Genomic DNA, 13811 nt, shown 5'->3' with positions numbered 1-13811 from the left:
TCTGCAGAGAGCATGGCCTGGGCTCTGCTCGGGGGGCTCATTGCTCTCAGAGAATACACTGAGGGAAGGAGTGTAACGTGGGTTCACTGTAAAACCACACTCCCACTCCTCACCCTCACTCCCTTGTATTCTAAAAGGCATCAACTTGAACAGGATTCTATTAACTGTTACATAATCTCAAAGTTTAACCACATACAGCTCCTTACACCTGAAAGCTGAGCTAATAAATGCAAGACAACTATTTTCTCTGAGGTAGTTGAGACTTCTGTCAACTACTGTTACTCAAGTATAATCTATTTCAGTGTTAACAATAGCAAAAATAACCTCTAAAGTGACAAGCCATATCTGTCACTGAAAAGTACACCAGCTTTTAATATATTTTAAAAATGACTCATGTAAGAGAGACAGAATCACTGGATTCCATCTGTCCCTCTTAACTATTTCTAAATGAGTTAACATTGATTAACATTTTTGCTTCAACACAGGTTTTGGTGGTTTTTTAGTTCTTTCCCACCTATACTGTGCTCCAAGTACAGTAGAATCTATTCACTTTTAAGCAAGGACGTCTTGCTTTAATCTCTCTCCTCTTTGGCAAAAGAAGAGTTAAGTAGTCACTTCATTCCCTTCACTTACTCAAAACATTGATACAACCATGTTGGAGAAAGGGGTAAAAATCTATAGACTCCTTTAGGGTAACTGCAAAGAGGCTAGTGGAAAAATTCATCATCACTTGCTTCAGGAAGTTGTGCAACTTTGTTTTCTTTCTTTACTAAGCAGTTACTGGATGGAGAAAATGTGAGTTTAACCCTTTCTGGGAAGAGAAAATATTATTTAAGAACAATAAGCAGCTATCTGTTGAGGGGCCGTAGCTTTCTATAGAGGTTACTCCACCCTTCCCATATTGCTAAGCAGAACTCTCATTGGTATTGAAAACAAGGAGGAATTCTGTCTCACTGAGAAATGACAAGTGAAAATAATCAGAATAGTGAGTGTGCCCCAAAACACTTCAAATGTCTCAGACTGGAAGAAAAACTACTCAGTTCCTGTCTCCTTCATCACAGTTACTTCTCTGAAATCAGTACTGTCATAGAGATGAGAGATCAGAGTTTAATAGCTTTTTCTATAGAAGTCCTTCATCCAGCTCCAGGCTGAACTCCATTGAGGACCCTTCCAGCAGAGGACAGGGAGAGTCTGGAAAATGCAGCATGGACAGGAGTCTGTTATCCAGGCTAAAGAACTGCCAAAGACAAATGAAGAAAGATAAGAACCTTGTTAATTTTATTATTTCTTTGTGGACTGGGATATGTTAGTAGATCTATTCAGAGGATAGAAGTTTGTGTTCTCCTGTCCCCATGAGTGAGAGGAAAGAAGGATAAAATCCATGTTGGAATCCCTTAGTGCCTCTTTGAGAGATAAAGAGAGGGAGGAAGAGAACCTGACACTGAGAGTGCATAATTAATTCCTGAGCATGTGGATCCATCCTTTGCTGACATACAGTGGAGATGAGGATCCTTGGAGTCACAGAGGATGCACAAACCATCCTTTTTTCATGACAGAGCTCTAGAGAGCTTCAAGTTGTGGTTACCCTTCGAACATGGCAAGACAGTGCAAAAAGAAAGGTGATTCCATAGTCTAAAAGCAGCCCTTCATTATTTCTAGTCCCGGGGAAACTTTTCTTAGTCCCACACCAAAGGTGGGAAAATTACTGCAAAAAGCTGATAAGGTGCAATTCTGTAAATGACTCTTGTTACTGCTGGGGTATCAGCTATATGATAAGCGTTCCTTTGAAAGAACAATGGACAATGGAAATGAAGCACAAGAAGTTGGCTACCACAGACTGGCAAACCTAATTCCAACTGTATATTGCTGTAAATAGATGGGCATATCTTGGGTATAAAAGGATTTTTATTCAATGAGAGGAAGCCCTGAACTTGTCATTTCAGCTTCCTTCTTAAACTATTAACTTTCAAATAACGAGTGACAGATATTTGCAACTTTTTAAAAACTAGCTTCCTGATCACTTCCCAGAACCTCCAGCTTTAGCCCAATATTCTCCTCTTCATATCTTCCACATCAAAACAGTACTCAGAAAGCAAAAGCTAAGCCCAGTCCTAAAACAAAGAAAGAAACAAAAAAAAACCCTATGTAGATTTCATTCAGGTCTATCATTCTCCTTGTCTTAATGCTTTTGACTATTATTTTTCACACTATTTTCTCTGACACAAACAAGTTTCAAGTGTCACACTGAAGAGGAGAAGAAGGATCTTTAGTGTGTTTAGTTATTGTAAATAACTGCTTCCATTACACCCATTCACTCCTTCACCTGGTGGTCTGCCAGCAGCTACCTACAATTCTTCCAGAGGGTTCTATAACACAGCCACAAAGAAAGCTCTCCTCTATGCAACCTCAGCTTCAAATGTATGTATTTCTTTCCCAGAAAAGCCAGGAAAATCCTGACAGATGGAAGAACCAGTAAACAGCTTCAGCCCTGGAATGGCTGCATATTAACTCTATGTCAAGCAGAGATTAAGCTCTAATTTCATAATCTGCCTCTGAAGAGCTACTTCTGACAATACCACAAGGCTCAGCTCCAGATTTCCCAATTCACGACTTTCCTGTACGCAGTCTTTATGTCTGTGCCACAACACAAGTTGTATCATGTCAGCCCTTTTTACAGGATATGAAAAGGCACTTAATCTAACTTCTTACTGAACATATAATATGTAAATGGAACAGCATGCCTTGTTTTAAGAGGTATGGAAGATTAATAAACTCTACAGTGATTTTCCTATTACTTTAGGAGGTTGCAATGAGCATGTCTTGCCAGCTGGAAGTGTGACTTACTCAGATAGTTTTGATTAATTAGAATACAATGTAAAAACTATGATGAAGCTAAAGCCTCTGTATTTTCCATGATGGAAAGAGTTTATTAGCCTAATGCAAAAATTAAGTTTTTATTCACTTCACACTTCCTTAACTGTATTGGTTCAAATTTTGACTGGTTTGTTAGCAAGAATTCTCTTTGGTAACTGAAATTACTTAAAGCACAAAATCTTGAAAACTTGAAAGGCATAACAATTTTTTTTTTTTTTTGTAGAGGGAATTAATTGAGATTCCTTTTAGTTAATAGCATGCTAAGTAGCAGCTAGCTCCTTCTAGCCTAGCACGTAAGTAGATTTTATCTGCTCTTAAAATACCCTTCCAATCACATTCTGGTGAATAGTTTTATTCTTCTGAAGCAAGTTTACATGTTATTTCCAGCACAGTAAATTTTCATAGACAGTATGCTCACCTAACAACGATGACATCCCTTAATAGTAATAGGATAATGCTTAGTTTGAATCCAGACTACAGAGTATATCCTAGTAACAAGCAGGGAAGATAAGCTGTAGCTCACCAGTTTTTGTCTCCAGCTTTCTTGGACTTGACTGCTTGCACTTTTTAGCATAAGATATCTGCAGCTTCACTTAATGAGAAAAAGTATATTTCAAATTTGTTTGCCTCTCATGGTTATGATTAATTCTAAGGCTTGTCACGACCACACCTGAGTACCTCACTCAGTATGGTTTTGGAGACAAAGACTAGCACTATGCTACCTTCCTATTGGAAGTCACATCCTGGCATTAGGAAGTTGACTTGTCTGAGAGAAAGACAGAAAAAAAATTAATCAACACTCTCACTCTTTTCCATGCTGCTGTCTTACTTGACTGTTTTCACTTTCTGTGCACAAAAAAATACCAGAGCGACACTGTATAACTTTTAGTAAGATTATTCTGTACCTCTGCAATTATTATACTGGCATAAATTCTGTTACCAATATAATAATACAGTTTTAACTTTCTAGCCCAGAACAGAGGGATCTATTATGAACACACTTCTACCAGCATAACAGCATCACAATGGGAAGAGACCTCTGGAGTGGCAAAGGTTTAGATTGGAACAAACCTCTCTCATATGGACAGTCCCTCACTAGAGGCACAACATGACAGGTCTAAATTTCTGCTGGAGGTTATAGGTACAGTGGGGAAATAAAATCCAGTTTGCTAGTTATTAGTTACTGCTGTAAGCACACTCAGTTTTCTTTATCATTAAGAAACAAGAAGTATGGAAGATACCTAGAAGATGACAAACAGTGACATCTAACATGTTATCAGTGTCCCAGGAGTTTTAATCTTCTGGGGCCTTCTTCATGAGGACAGCTGCCAGAGCAGATGCTTGGCTGACTAATATACACTAGCAGTAAACAATATTTGAATTTGTCCAGGAAAGGAGCAGAGGGTCTGAGAAAGAATTATCAATATATATTAAAAAAAATCTGGTATGTCTCTATTGAAGTTATTATCTGTGTGATTCATTTCTCTAACTTGAAATTGCACTAACCCAAGTAGTGGTTTATAAAGCTCTCAACACTATCTGACTGAATCTTAGCTATTGGAAGATTATAAAGCAGGTATAGAGTACAAAAATAAACCAAACTGCTCCTATAATAAGGAATACTATACTCTTGGGGCTTCATAAAACGATTTTGCATCCAGGCCTGACTAGCTTACAAGCAAATAGAACCTTTCATCAAAAAGATTGCTAGATTGTTTAGCAATATGCCAGCCCCTGAGCTACAAGACAATCTATCCCATCTGTAACACCAATACCCCCACAAAGAAGTTATTATCTAACTTATTAACAGAAGGTATCAATCTCACACTTCTCAAGAGCCATTACCTGACTTCTGTAATATCTGAGAGTACTTAGATGCTTCTTTCAGTGATTGTAGAGTTACTGGGAAACAACGAAAAGAACTGGGCTAGACCTTCCTTGCATTCACACCTGCACTTTCCAGACAGAATTCAGGGGCAAACTAGGCTGTCAAATTGAAGAAAATGACTCTAAAAATTTAGGAAAAGAAGTGATAGACAAACAAGTTGCAAAGGAACCTGGAAAAAGGATGAGGCTGAAGAAAGCAACCAATTGCCAAGGACTGAATAGAGAGGATTGAAATACAGGGTATTTGTGTGCAGCAACAACTGTTTTAAAAGCTTCTGAATAAAAAATTAACATCTGATGGCATACTCCCTGGGACTTACATCTAGTCTGAGAAGGAGAGCTGTTAAGATAGTGAGTGAGCCAGTAAGACAGATGGCTGGTGAAGGAACTGACACTGCAAGAGCTGGAACATTCAGTAGAGAGGAAAAACAACAGCTCTATCCATGAAGGAACTGCTGCCAAGCACGTCAGTGAGGGGAGCGGAATCACGCAATTCCAACAGTTTCTGTAGAATGGGGATGAGGTGCAGAACTGCAGGCAAGGGATAAGGCCCCAAGCCTGACAGTTCAGTACCAGTGCAGAAGCAAATAGACAATGGAATGATTAAAAGGTCATACATTACCTGAAAAAACCAGCAGCAAATAGTACAGAGATGTCAAATTATACAAGTGAGAAAAAAAGATTTTACATGTCAGTACAGAAAATACTCAATAGATATTAGCACTGAAAAGATAATTCTATCACCTAGAATTCATTTGCAAAAAGTTAGCTCTTAGTATTCAATATGAAAAGCGGTGTCAGAAGCTAAGAATTGTGACATCACCCCACCCCTTCCCCCCAATTTAAACATGTCTACTAAGAGGAAAATAGTTTCCACAAAGCTTGCATTTCTCACAGCTACAAATTCACTATCAGTAAGATTCCAGACATTCATAACAGCCAACTCCAACACCTGCATCTTGAGACCCACTAAATATTTGCAATCAAGTTTCTGCATGCTTTCAAATATTTTTAGTACAATCCACTCCTCTTTACATTGACAAAAAAAAATCCTGAAAAATTTGGCCATAACATATTGTTGGAAATAGAGTGACTTAACTGCATGGGAGGCAGAGGTTGTAGGAAGAACAAGTCTGAGAACTGAAGAGTTCAGGCATGGGGAGGTGTCACAAGTTCTCATGAAAATTGATCTCAAATTTTTGATTCCATTGTAAGAAGAAATAGTTCTGACAAAAAGGATTTGTATAATACCCAAAATAAGCACCCAAATTTAAAAAAAAGTTTCTATATTGACTTTCTGTTAGCCAAGTTACTTTTTCTTATGACTTTTCCAGCCTATTACTGCTGCCATTCATTGAGAACAAGATGAAAACTGCATCCTTCTGAGTTCTGTGATGGTGTTTCTGTGTTTAGCATTACTACACGCTTCAGTACATGCTGTTTTCATCAAGCATGTGCTGTATAATTAGTGTTTAAGCTGCACAGTTCAAGAAAAAAGCTCATTGCTGAAGACAGCTCTCCTGAAACTCTTTAAGCACTGATGAGTCTTTGACCACTCCTGCAGAAGAAAAACAGCTATGGCCTGGACAAATAGAATATTGAAAATCATGTCAAATTTCTTACAGAATAAGATTATCTTTCTGGTATATAGAAAATTAGATTACTGTCCAAGATGCAGAAAGATTTTTAATACACAAGCCAGGCAAACTAATTGAATAAACAGTATGGAATGGCTCCAAAACATTATAGATCACACATTAATGCAAAAAGCCAACATAATTATGAAGTACCCATCTCAGACTTTTGGGTACACAAAATAGATGTAAACAAACCAGTAATGTCATAATGAGAGTAAAACTGATAATCAGAATGACAAAAATAAGTCAATGTAACTGATAAAAATAATTAATATGTTTACAGTTCAGAGAAGAAAATCCAAACAGTTTAAGAGTCAGCATCAGCAAGACAACCGAAATTTACTATTAAGCTATTTTAGAGAGCCAGGTAGTGCAAGTCTTAGACGAAGCCATTCTCTCTGAAAACTACAGAGAACCTGTGTATCAATTGAGTGCCTTTTCCATTAGCTGGAAACAGGCTCACAGACAGCTGACAGAGCTCAGCACCCCTCCCAATCCCTCAAGCCTTGCTACTTAGCTACAGATATAGCAGAAATAAAAACACAGTTTCATGGTATTTCCCTCCTTACTGAGGCCACCCCAAGTTTCCCTTTCCTAGCTTTTTGTTGCATTCCAGTTCTGCCAGGAGGCAGCAGGAAAGCCACTGCTGCCACAGGGAGATGCCGGGTAACAAAAGTGCCAGAAGGCAGCAGGAGCAGCCATCCTACATCAGGGGATTATCAGCTGCTCCAGGCAGGGCAGCTCTGCCAGGCCTTGGCCCAGTCCTCTGAGCCCATCCCTCAGTCACTGCCCAGCTTAGGAACTGGCACAAGTGGGCACATAGCCGGCAAGCCAGCCAGGCAATTTGGCACCAGTAAAGATAGCAGAGCTTAGTCATCATAATCAGTTAAGGCACCTCTTCCCAGGTTTAAAGACAGTGTCGTTAAAAGTTTGTTGCGAAGCATTGTTAAGATAAAGGTAAGGTAAAAGCGAGGCTGTTCGTCAAGAAGGCACCGACACTTTACTTCTGGAGCCAACGTTAGATACCTCCAAACAAGTACAACATTGAGGAGAATAACGTACAGATAATACATCGCCTGGAGGAAAACAGCAGCTGCCCCTTCCCAGAGGAGCGGGGCCATCTCTGACCGGAGCTGCCCGTCCCCTCAGCGCCACCGCCCTCACGGGCAGCCAATGGGAGAGCGCCAATGGGAGAGCGCGCGCCCCGAGCAGCCAATGGGAGAGCGCGCGGCCGCGGCCCCGCCCCCGCCCCGAGCAGCCAATGGGAGAGCGCGCGGCGGGAAGGCGGGCCCGCGCTGCCCGCACGTGCCGGGGCGCGCGCGCCGTTAGCGGCTCCTGAGGGCGCGCGAGGCCTGGGCGCGCGCCCCGCGTCCGTCGGGCCTGGGACCGCACGGGACAGACAGAGGGACGGGCGGGGAACGGGCCGGACGGGCAGGGAACGGGCCGGACCAGCGCAGCGAGAGCGGCAGCTGAGACGGGCCGGTGAGCGGGAGACGCGGGCGGTGCCGCGGGATTTCTGCCTGTAAAGCTGCCGTGGGTCCCCTCGCTCCTCAGGGTGGGGGTTTTTCTTGGAAAGGTCTCAGGGCGCTTTCTCCGGTGTTGCCATCGGGAATTAACCCTGCTTGGCAGCATGGAGCAAAAAAGGTGTTTGAATGGCAGAAGCTTTATTAAGTAATTAAATGTTTTATTAAATAATTTGTTTCTAAATAAGCGTTGTTTTAATAGGCTTTGTTTTTCGGTTTTTTTATGTGTGCCAGTGTGCAGCTCCTCTCCCAGGCGCACCAAGCTGAGGTCAGAGCCAGCAGCCCGTGCCAGGTTCTGTTGCAGGGAGGTGCCAGGTGAGGCTCGGGGTGCTCAGGGCACCTCACGAGGGACCAGCCCAGCCCACAAACCACGGAATTAGGCAAAAGCAGCAGCAAGTGATGAGTAAGTCTTGCAGGACAATTTCTTTCCGTTGAATTTACTGAGAAATGCTGAAAGCGCAGGAAGCACGTGGATGTGCCATCCTCCCCCTTGAGTGAACCTGTAAGGTGGATAAGCACTCCTGATCCTCGAGGGCAGCCTGGGGTGAGCCTCTGCCAGATTTTATTGAGACTTTAGAATCTTGGGATCAAATTGATTAGCTATGCTGTGTTGTGTTTGCTCAAGGGACAGGAAGTAAACATTAAATTACACCCACTTGAAGTCACTTGCTAATGAATAATGTAATTATACGCTAGGGTATTAGAAGGTTTTTACATTAAGTCCCTGATGTTTTTGTTTTCTCATAAGAATCATCTGTGTTTAGATAAGCTAGAATTAACATTGCCTCTTTGAGAAGTCTGTATTTGGAACACTATAGTTTGTGTTAAGAAAATAACATGTTTAAATTATCAGGGCAGGTGGTAGAAGTAAAAAGCCAAGCACTTCTATGTTAGATGTCATGCACATGTTTTAGAGGCAAGAGTTCCGTAACAAATGCTTGGAGACTTCTCCATATAGGTCTGATCACAGCAAAAAAAAAGTGATGATTCTACTTTTTCTGTCTGGCAGTTCAGGGAACTAATGGAAACTGACTTTCTACTGTAATAACTGTATGAATTGGCCAAAACTGTCGTTTCAGTTTTATATTTTAACATAGAAGTGTGAACAACTATTGTACTGCAAATTCAAATATCCTCAAAGAAACTCCAGTAAAAGAACAACTTTTATTCATATCTTCAGGACAAAGAATTGTGCTGAGGGCAGAATTTTGGCCTTGTTATTTCATATTTTATATGAAAGTTTAAAGGTGTGAAAGCTTCAAAATGTATAATTCAATCTCATTTTGCACAACAGTTTCTTTTAGGAAGTGATTCCTGGAGCGTGTGTTAAAGCTAAGTGATAACATTCTAGCCCACTGAAACAGCAAATGGTTATGTTCTCTTTCACAACTGTATAAATTTACAGTTGGATGAATATTCTTGTTTTGTCTTTTTTCCCCAGGTTTGTAAACTCAGTTAATTCACGTACATTGAACCTGATTTGGTTACAGGAAGAGAAAGGTGTGAGGGATAGCTACACTTTCTTTTGGGCCAGCTCATTGTTCTGGCCCTTGTCTGCTGTCTCTAGCAACACCTCAGGCTGACACCAGTGAGGAAATGGAGAGGGAGGGGTTTCAGTTCTGGCTCAGACAGGCTAATATAAAAATAAAAAAGGAGCTACACCCAAAACTGGACTGTGCCAGTAAACGTAGTAGTAGTAAGCTTTGTCATTTGAAGTGCATTTATTCAGTAGATTTACTCTCTGTTCTAGGTTACCTCTTGACTTGCTTCTCCCCTGGTGGAAAAACAGTGTCAGGAGTCCCTTTATTGGCTGTAGTATGGGTTTTGAGCATATGAAAACGGATTTTTAAGAGCTTGGAGCCAGGTTTTCAAGTACTTGGCATCTATAATTGGGGCAGATTTTCAAAAGAGGTTAGTACTGACTGTTCTGAGCTCTTGTGAAGATTTGTCCATTTTGGTTTTGTGCCTAACTGAACTGATCTGTTGAAAATCTGGTCTCTGTAGCCAGGCATGACGATCTTACAATGCTGTGAGGGCAGTAATAACACTTAAAAAGAGAAGAAACAAGCTATACAGCAACCCCCACTCAGCTGAGTACCCCAAAACTGAGTAAGAGAAAGACAGGGGTGAGGTTTCTGGCATGTGCAGGCAAATAATTTTCTAGGACTTAACAGTGAAAAAAGCTTTTGTTTGCTCCCTCTGTTCTGGATGTGTTTATTTAAAGCGTAAGCTTTTGGAAAGGAAAGCTGCAGGTTATGAGTGCAAAAATGTCATATGTTTGGGAAACTACAAGAGGAAAATGCTTTAATTAAAATTTACTGTAGCAATTGTTAGTAGTGTTGTGAGTTCTGAGATACCACAACTGCTTCTGGAATTGTGCTGCTTTCTGACCTGGAGCCTGGGATAAACATTCTGATGCTCTATCCCTGTAATCAATGGTGCAATTCCTACTGATTTTGATTTAGCAGTGTTGAGTCCTATGTTAAAATAGTTGTAGTTCAAACAAAATGAATGTTTTGTGTTGAAAAGAAACTTATTTAAATCAGCCATCAGCCATCCTTTATACTGGCAGAGCTGTTAAAGGGTGGTCATATTGATTCATGTGGTCTTTCTGGCTAGTTATGTGACTTACTATTGCAAATCCAGGCACTGTGGAAGAATTTTAGTTACATTTTTGAATAATTAATCTTATTTGAAATTATTTTAGTGTCTTTTCGTGCGATGTTTTGGCCTTGTCTTTGGTCCCTTAAAAATCACTTTCTGAAAAATGAATTATTAATTGTTGCATCTGAAGAAACAAACTAATAATTTTCTGTGGACTTTTGAGGCGAAAAAAGGAAAGACAAAACAAATGAAAACAGAGCTATATATTTGCACACACTGTACTTCTTTTGTGCAGTGCTTGCACAGTTGAAATAAGGACTTTCAATCCAGGATAAGTAAACAATGATACTGTAATTTTCATGTAGGAAGCGTGGGGTATCTGTCTATAAGCTAGTGTTGCACTTATAGCTGAGTGAACCTCTGACAAACAAATGAAAATAGGCTGAAAATGGTTACATTTAATTCAATAACTCTCAGAGCAGTAGGATTCGAGACGTTCACATAAACGTGATAAGGGAAAAGAGATGAATTGTTGAGGTACCTGCTTTACAGACCTGTCATAAAACTGAACTGGAGACTTAAGGCATCATGTTATTTCTAAATTGCCAGTGTTAGCTGGAGCAAATTCTAGGCTTTTAAAAAAATTAAATGGTGATTGTAGAGATTGAAATAACTTGCATGCAGAGAGCTGGCCCCTAAGCACAGCCCCCTGTCTGTGAGCTCCAGTCCAGGCTCTTCCATTTGCTTCAGAGCCTGTCTGTGTGGCTCAATGACACTGTATTTCACTGGCTGCTTAGCTGGGATAATGGGGCATTATTCTGTTTTGCTGCTGTCAAGTGCAAGTAAGTTTAATATGATTTTGGTTGGGCTTTGAGAAGTGTTCTTGTGTTTCTTGGTAGGTGTGGGCACAAAGTTCTGCAGTTTGTCCTTCTCCTGTTGCAGATGTGCACACTAATAAACACGTGTAATCACAGGATCAGCCGGGTTGGGAAAGCCCTCTGGGATCATCCAATCCAACCCTTGATCCAACCCCGCCGTGGTTCCCAGCCCATGGCACTGATGCCACATCCAGGGACTGAGAATCCATCCCCTCCCTGGGCAGCCCATTTGAATGCCTGATTACCCTCTCTGGAAAGAATTTATTCCTAATATCCAACCTAAACCTCCCCTGGCAGAGCTTAAGACGGAGCCCTCTTGTCTAACTGGGAGAGGAGACCAACCCCCAGCTGGCTACAACCTCCTGTCAGGTAGAGAGTGATGAGGTGTCCCCTGAGCCTCCTCTGCTCCAGGCTGACGTGTGTTCTGAGGTCAGTGTGGCAGAGTCTCTGTACTTATCCATCTCAATGTCATGCAGCAGTTGCTAATGTTTCATCTCTTGATGTGGTTATTTTTTAAGTATAGAATTTGAACATGGAAGTTGCAAGGCAGAACCAGTACGTGCTGTGTGGTTCAAAAAGCTCCTTTCCCAGGGTTAAAGGAATCTCACAGCAGTCACAACCCTCATTTTGGACAGAGAATATTTGATGTCCTCATGATGAGACTCAGTTTCCTTTGTCACGCTTTTGGGGTGGAGGGGATAACTTAGCTCTGTTTTACATCTGTATCCCTTGAATATCCTTCTGCAAATTCAAATTTAATTTGGTGAGGCTAATATACTGATTTTGATTCAGCTCGCACCTCACTGACATTGTGAGCCCATTATGGCATCATTACTCTCCAATTACAGGCATGAAGGTAAGAAGTGACCTAGTAATGAAGGGTACATACCCAGAGCAGTGTAGCAGGGATTTTAAATGAGGCAAAAGGAAAAAAAAATTACTACACTGATATCTATCAAAAGGCCATTTTTCATAAGTGCCTTCTTTGAAAGAGTCCCCAGGCAGTGCTACTGCTAGGCATCACTGTGCTGTCTCTGGAATTTGTCTGGCATGCAGATACCTACAATTTCTATAGTTCCATGTACTGCATAGCACCTGTACTGAAACAAGGTCAAGCAGTTTGGTATCCTAATGTTCACTGAACTTGTGAGAATGTCTAAGCTACAGTTCAAAAAATCTAACATGGAAGCATATTTTCTGCTTTAGTGCTGAATGTGCTTTTAGTTTTGAAGATAAAATATTTGGCATCACATGTGCTCTAGAAAACAGAAATACTAGCAAAATAAATATTTGGTATTTAATCAATTTAATTGTCTTCTGTGGTTTAAGATATTAGAAACTAACTTTGTCTGCTTTTCCAAAATGTCCTTCCTCTTGTGTGAGTAGAATTTTGTGAGACTGGCTGTTAAGGGATCTCACAGGATGCATTTTTAGGGAAGCTGCTGTGTGCCGTAGGATCACTGCTGAGGCTGCTCTGGGGTTGCAATGAACTGAACCCTTGAGAGGAGGCAGCAGGTGATAACTGTCCATAGGAGCCAGAGGAGTTACATTGTGTTGAATAGCTTAATTCTGCTTCAAATGCATGAGTATTTTCACTCTAAAGAAAAAACAGACTCCCAGAAGACTGGTGGCCAGAGAAAATGGAATAAACGTGTGCAGCGAGCAAATAACTCCTTTTGGTACAGCAAAGAGTGAAATCTAAGAAAACAGGTAGAAACAGAGGCAAAACCTGCCCATTCTTTTCAGAGGATGTATCTCAAAGCTGAGGTACTTCTGACAGAGGAAGGGATCCAGTGGCATGTGAATGGTAAGACTGCTGACTGGAGAATAGCAGGGGATAGTGAACTCCATTTAGATCCTCCTTCTGCCCTTCTACCAATTTACCTACAAGTAGTCACGTGAAGGTTCCGAAGCTGTCAGCTGCAGTGTGGCATTCTGTGGTACAGGGGAGTACTTTGGGGATGCAGAGCCATGCTCAGGTTTAAGATTGTGCAAATCACTGCTGCTACATAAGTTTTGAGTTGCATCAATTCCTTGGTTTAGTTGACTTTGCAGGGCTGCTTGAGGTGCCAGATGTCAGTGCAAAGGGTACAGTGAAAACACACAGAGCAGGTGGGAAGAACTGCAAAACAGTCCTTCCTGGTGCAGATTCACAGTGGCTAAGTCAAGATTTCTGTGAAGAGGTGAAAAATGGACTTGCACATAGTTACTTCTTGCCATCTGGAGTAGTTTATTAAATTATTAAATGTCATCTTGCATTTAAATTTGTCCAGTTTTATGCTCTGGTTTGCTTTAATACTGGAAGGAGTCACTGAAGTTTCCCAGGTGCTATGGAGACAGTGCTGATGTCAGAGATGGTTTCAGTGGGGCCTGGCAAAGGCAGACAGATGGCTGCAGTTCTGCTGAGC

The 13811-nt window shown here is 41.1% G+C and overlaps 1 protein-coding gene across 3 annotated transcripts in view; it reads left to right on the top strand.

Moving 5' to 3' along the window:
* Positions 1-7813: 7813 nt before the first annotated feature.
* The window catches only part of SMPD3 (sphingomyelin phosphodiesterase 3), an 88478-nt gene continuing 82480 nt past the window's right edge, over positions 7814-13811 (top strand). The window contains exons 1-2 of one of the 3 annotated variants that reach the window (XM_027698200.1): positions 7814-7880; positions 8156-8236. The gene's annotated coding sequence lies outside the window, so the exon portion shown is untranslated. Of the gene's footprint in view, positions 7881-8155; positions 8237-8343; positions 8424-9724; positions 9833-13811 lie in introns of those variants that run through there. The other 2 variants (XM_027698206.1, XM_027698201.1) reach the window with 2 other exon arrangements.

This window comes from Neopelma chrysocephalum, unplaced genomic scaffold (genome assembly GCF_003984885.1).
Source record: "Neopelma chrysocephalum unplaced genomic scaffold, ASM398488v2 Primary Assembly neopelma1_125, whole genome shotgun sequence".
Lineage (NCBI taxonomy): Eukaryota > Metazoa > Chordata > Aves > Passeriformes > Pipridae > Neopelma > Neopelma chrysocephalum.
The sequence above is the reverse complement of the archived record's forward strand: the minus strand, read 5'-3'. Positions and strand labels throughout refer to the sequence as shown.